General features: G+C 39.9%; 1 protein-coding gene and 1 long non-coding RNA gene across 7 annotated transcripts in view; both read right to left on the bottom strand.

Moving 5' to 3' along the window:
* LOC117961304 overlaps positions 1–497 on the bottom strand; it is a 10,447-nt gene extending 9,950 nt beyond the window's left edge. The window contains exon 1 of the long non-coding RNA XR_004660369.1: positions 488–497. This is a non-coding gene — a long non-coding RNA (uncharacterized LOC117961304). The remainder of the gene's footprint in view (positions 1–487) is intronic.
* myo6a (myosin VIa) overlaps positions 1–6,465 on the bottom strand; it is a 122,507-nt gene that overhangs the window by 70,881 nt on the left and 45,161 nt on the right. The window lies entirely within an intron of this gene.

The following is a 6,465-nucleotide window of genomic DNA, read 5'->3' as shown; positions in this document are numbered from 1 at the left end:
TAATGCTTATGACTTTTAACTGTTTGTACTTGTGTTTTATCTGTTTTAATGATTTTGTGTAAAGCACTTTGAATTGCCATCTTGCTGAAATGTGCTATACAAATAAAGCTGCCTTGCCTTGCCTTGCCTTACAGGCTGACAGTTTGACTCCATAATTATAAGAAATAATCGTGACATTCTTCCGAAACTGAATAGAAGCAGTAAGAATCTATTCAGGGATAAAGTGTCGCCAGGATCTGTCCGACACATGTCCGTTTATAGAGAGTCTAACTGAAAGGCAGGTTGGCGTCAACCGACACTCAAGAGAAACAGACAAAGGAAGGGAGCAGCTTTTAATCCATCTGCCTCGGCTCGTCTCTCCACAGATAAAAGAGGAGAAATCAACATTAGCGTAGGAGGGGTTTGAAATTAAGGCCAGAGGCTGGCATTCAGATGGAGTGTGCCGAGGCTGAGCTGCCAGCAGAACAATCACAGGCTTTAGTGCGACAGGGTTCAGGCTCAACGCAGACAGAGACTAGGCTCGAAGGGGCTGTCACTCTGTCTGCTGGTTTTTTTTGGTCTTTACGTCTCTATATCTAACTTTTTGTCTGTGGTGTCTTGATATTTTGATGTTGTCATGGGATCAAACAAGGCAAGGGATATATATTTATACTTATTAACAGGTAGAAAAACATGTAATTATAACTGATAAACGGATAAAAAAAATATAATACATTTAAAGGAAGTTCAGTGTGAAAACATGGACAATGTGCTTTAAATGGAGAATATGAATTTTTAGGGCGACAACCAATAATTTTTAACTAAATTATAATTTATTGAACTATAAGTCTATAAAATGTGAGAAAATTGAAATAAAACAATTTCCCAGAATTCAAAGTTGACGTCTTTGGGTTTTGTTGTTTTGGTCGGAAACAACAAGCCATTTAAAGATTTTCCATTAACTGTGACTTAAAGGTCCCATATCATGCTCGTTTTCAGGTACATGCTTTCATATTTTTGTATTTTGTGTTTCTACCAGAACATGTTTACATGTTTTAACGTACTGTTGGGCATACTGTTCGTCTGAATATATCTGTATTTACTTTTTGTCTTAAACGCTCTGTTTTAACACCTGTCTCTTTGAGACCCCCCCCTAGTCTGTTCTGATTTGTCAGCATTTTTCCAGGTCTTCTGCATCTGCGCTCTTGGAGTCTCTGAACCGTCATTGCAGCAGGGTAATGACTGTAACGGCACTATAGCAACACTTTTACATATATATAGTATACACATTGCACGGTACAGAAGTCCTGACGGCTCGGTTTAAAGGCCCAGCTTCTAAACACGGGCTGTGTGCATTTCTCTGTACTGAGCGTTTAGATACTTTGTTACCTCAACCTGCTTTATGATAAAAAAGACATGGACATTTCAACTTTAACAATATGGTACTTAAACCAAACAACCTGAATTGAAAAAGGATGATCTTGCACTCTGTTCTTGCTCAGCACCACAATTTATTGTAGACTACGTAATAAAAATTGCTTTAGCATAGTACTGAAATACTCTTGATGAAGGCTGAACTGTTATCTTTAATAAATTAACATTATCTTCAATCTGAAGAAAAGTGGGAGATCTTCCTTCTTCAAGTCTGATGTGATATCAACGCACCTGCATCTAAGAATTGTAGGATATGTCATTTTCTTCTTCCTAAAGTAAAAGAAATAGCGGTAAAATATGAGCACACCTGTTGATTGCCTGTTGTTTATTTATTCAAAAATTGATTTTAGACTGAGCTCTGATATGTCGGGCTGATAGAATGGGTAAACATGGCTGTTTAGGAATATACTGTAAGTGGGAGACATGTGTATGAATATACACAGCCTCCACATGTTGGATTCTGATGGGACTGCACCCAGCGAGCAGGTGCAGGGTGAATCACAGCAGGTCGTCCTATTACAGCATAATGTGTTAGAGAAATACCGCGGAGGCACTTTCAAGGATCAGGCCTCAGTGTTCCCCGGGATGTTGCATGTGGCTTAAAATAATGTGCAGAGGACATAATTTGCTGCAGAGAGAGAGAGAGAGAGAGAGAGAGAGAGAGAGAGAGAGAGAGAGAGAGGAGAGGGTTTGTAAGCTTTTAGGAGCTTTGAGAGTAGAGGTGGGCAATATATTGATAGTCTTTTATCGTGATATCCTAATATTGCATAAGGGGTGTCTTTTCCTGGTTTTAAAGGCTTCATTACAGTAAAGTGATGTATTCTCATTGTGGAAATATTTTGTAGTCAACACTACAATATAGTTGCAGTATCAATAGAGATATCTGGTCCAAAATATCATGATACATTTTCTCCAGTTATGGACCTGAGCCTTAACTTGAAAAAATTAATAAAACATCTCACGTTGCACAACATGGACTCAAGCTGGAAACAAAGAATGTTTGTCATTCTTACGTTCTTCTTTTCTGCCGATGGTATAGCCAAATAATTAATCAATTGTGTAACCGCTATACATGTTTTTAACATTTAAAATGTAGACAAAAACATGAACATGAAATATTCTGAAGTTTTCTGTCTGTCTGAGGACAGTGGTGTCAAATAAACGCTGAATTGTTGATTTAAGAATTTGATTTTTTATCCTAATTAAGACACAAGCTGCTGCCTGTTTTTCTCATTAAAAAGAGCTTTAACAAAATACTGAACAGCAGCGTTATCCTTTTCTCTCTGGTTGAAGGTTTCTAGCCCGTGTCACCTCTGACTACACCTAGCATCGCTGACAGATGTGTCGCTCTGTCACATTTGTAACCTGCACCCCCAACGGTGATAGTACAATGCACCCCGGAGTACACACTCAATCACTGCAGAAAGGTGAGAAGGGGAAGTCAGCTAACAACCAAGATTGTCTGCTAGGGTAATGTTGCTCGCTAAGCAGCACAGCGATGTCACAAAAATCAGCTGAAGTGTTGTGCATTAAATGGTTTTAATATGATCACTTTCATTCTTCTGGTTTGTATCCATTCTGTATTCTGATTGCAACTTTCAAACCACAGCAGTAGCATGGTCAAGTATTGCTACATTTTTTTGTTTATTTATTTTTAGTTCATATATTGATTATGAATAGGTCTTGTATTTCTCAGGTGGTGGACCCCAGAAAGGAGAAAAGACTGAGGCGCAACTCTTATTAGTTTTTGTATTCATGCGTATCATGTCATTGCTACAGGTACTATTGGTCTGTGCATATGAGACTGTTATGTAATTAGCTCTTTGTTTTTTGGCTCTTATAGTATACCACAGAGATCTTGTGAACACTGTGGCGCAGCCACATGATACAAGCCTTCAGTGATTCCTGCTGCGAGACAAATATAAAAGTCACTAAATGTTAGCTTCTAATAAAACAATAATTTGACCAAGTTGTCCCAAGACACACACAAAAAAAAAAAAACTACCACACTGGTGCTGCAAAGATGGCAAGATTAATTAGTTACTTTTTCAGATATTAAATTAACTTAATTATATTAAATGGATTAACCCGTTTGTAGCGTCTGTACAAATTACGCTTTTATTTCCCAATAAAATGAGTAGTCACCGTGAGATAGAGCTCCGTAGCACAAAGAGAAATTCCACCATCAGACAGTTTTTCTTGTCTTGTTCCAGTGATTGGAACATCTGGGGGATGGCGTCGGATATGCGTTGGCATGTTAGATGTATTTCCACTCACTTACACGATGACAATAACAGTAGTTCCCCATTAAATGGATTAATTTGCACGCAAGTTTTATTTATTTTTATGCCGTGTATTCTCGGAGTTAATTCATGTACCGAACCCAGACAACTGTACCGTTTCGGTTTCATACGGATACATGTACCGCTCCACCCCTGGTGTAGCTACAGTAAAGTACACAACGTTTTCTGTTAGGCCTTTAAAAATGTCTGTCATACAAAGCTGCTAAGTTAGTAAACTTTGGAAAATGTTGAAAAGAACTACAATAATGCCACACAAAAAAGCATCAAACTTTTAAAAAGAAGACACAATAACATTGAAAAAATGTATCAAAAAAGGTTGAACATAGGCGAGAAAAAAAAATACTAACATGTTGTAAGAGCAACAAATGTGGACCAAATCTCTCAAAACCAATCATTTTTTTGGAAACAAATCTCCCTCTACTTAGTATTGGAGGGGACAGAGACCATGCAAGCCCCCCCCAACACACACACAAAAAAAAAAAAAAAATAAAGAATTCTCTATGAATCCAGCGTCTTAAATACCAATATTTTCTATGGTTCTTTCATATATTCAGTCTGGATAAATCGTGTATTCTGTCACTCAGAGATGTCCTCATCTGAACTACTCTGGCGGGTCGAACTAAAGTGTGCAGACAGGTCGCTGGGTACGCCTCGCGGAGATTATTTTCTCATCACTGCCTGGCTGTGTCTCTGCCCTCCCGTCTCATCATCTTCATCACTCTGAGGATCAGGTTATTAGCTGCACTGAAGCCTTCATGAAGGAGCGGCGCGTTCTGGCCGGGGGGGTAGGTATCTTTCTGGCCCAAGGTTTTTAGTTGTTGTTTTTTTTTTTAATACCTGAAGCTCTCCCTCTGCAATGAGCGCTGAGCTTTGAAAAATGCTATAATACTCAGCTCAACTCCTCTTCCTCCGTAATGCTTTGCAGGTTCACATTTATCATGTTAAGCTGGAGCCGGTGGGTAAAAGCTGTGACTGGTCCGAGCTGCCTGTCTGCCCGCAGACGCTTTATTTGGTCGAGTTTGTTTCAATCGTTAACCGTCATAGTCCGCCTGCTTTAAAGAGAGTCCCTTCACCCCTTCGTCATCACATCATCCCTGATCCTTCAAGTACAGACACTCTATAAAAGTGTTGGAAATTCCTAAAATTAACGTTTTTTTGTATTGTAATGCTGCATTTTCACGGTAAAATATCTTGTACAGTAAGGCAGGGAGCAGTGGAGAGTGTGTGTGTGCAAACTTCACACTGCTGTGCTTACAGCCCATCAATTCCTCTCGCCTAGATACATTTTGCTTTTATTTTACCTCGCCTTTCTTAATAGAATCCATTAATAATATTAGAGGAGGATGCTTTCTATTTGCATAATTTGTGATTCCTTCCATAATGTAGCAAACCATAACGGTCACCCCCCCCCCCCCCCCCCCCCCCCCCCCCCCCCCAGAGTCGCTGAAGAGGATAAAATGCAAATGTGACATAAACGTTTGTTGGTATTTTTAACTCACTGTAATATTATTTTGTTTCATGTAAAAAAATAATTGATTAGAGAGAGTTGAGGTACAAAGCATATCCTGCAGCACTGTTTAAAATAGAGGTACAGGTGAAAGTGTTACCGAGATGTTCAAAGGTCTTATTACATGCTTGTTGGATGGGTCTCCCCATGTATTCAAGCCCGTATCTCAGTGGTTAAAATCAATGTTTTACCCAGGATTAATTTTGTGAGCTCTATGCTACCTCTCTCCCCACCTGCTGCTTGTTGGCGTAAATTACAATCAGCGGTGTCTAAATTCATCTGGAAAGGCAAGCGGCTGTGACTCAAGATGTCTACTCTACAGAGGAGGAAAGAGGATGTTGACCTCTCAGTTCCCAACTTCAAACACTATTTCTGGTCCTTCGTATTGAGGCCCCTCCTCACCTGGTTTAATCCAGATACATCGGTCTGCTGGCGTACCTTAGAAGATGCCATGACAGAGCCTTGGTCACTCCATGACGTTCTTTTTGCCAATGTTTCTAGAAAAACAGTGCCAACTACGCTTTGGCCCCATTATCTCACATCTTAACAAGACTTGGAGATTAGCTAAAACATACTGCCGTGTAGCTTGTAACTGGCACACTTTTCCCGCTAGGGTTAATAATGATTCAATCCTGATTGGTGGGAGGCTACACAACACCCGACAACACCCCCACAATGGGAACAAAGGGGAGTCTTTTGTCTAAAAGACATTTTTAGCAAAGTTGGCTTGTTAACATTCTCTGACTTGCAGAACGCATTCGATCTACCACCTTACTCTTTTTTTCTTTTTCCTGCAGTTAAGGTTACCACTCAAGGCACACGGTGTCCCCTGGCAGAGGCCTTTGTCCAACCCTCCTATTCATAAGTTATTTACTGTGCAGCCTAAAAACTGTGGTATGGTGTCCATGCTTTATTAGTTGTTGGTGGTATTAGGCCGTACTGCCCTTCCTACTGAGAGGATCTGGGCATGTGATTGCCCAGGCCTGGGTATCGATCTCGCCTGGCTTAAAGTATGGTCTAACATTCCAGAAGTATCTCAGAATCCAGACCATCAGCAGATTCACTACAGTTTCATTCATAGGACATATGTCACCCTTGTGAAAATGCATTACATGAAATTAATTAACAGTCCTTCATGCACTTTCTGCCCAATTAAATCACAAGGCACATACAGTGGGTACGGAAAGTATTCAGACCCCTTTAAATTTTTCACTCTTTGTTTCATTGCAGCCTTTTTCCAAA

Source organism: Etheostoma cragini, chromosome 18 (genome assembly GCF_013103735.1).
Source record: "Etheostoma cragini isolate CJK2018 chromosome 18, CSU_Ecrag_1.0, whole genome shotgun sequence".
In the NCBI taxonomy this organism is placed as follows: Eukaryota; Metazoa; Chordata; class Actinopteri; order Perciformes; family Percidae; genus Etheostoma; species Etheostoma cragini.
Note: the sequence above shows the minus strand (reverse complement) of the source record. Positions and strands in the feature narration are given on the sequence as shown.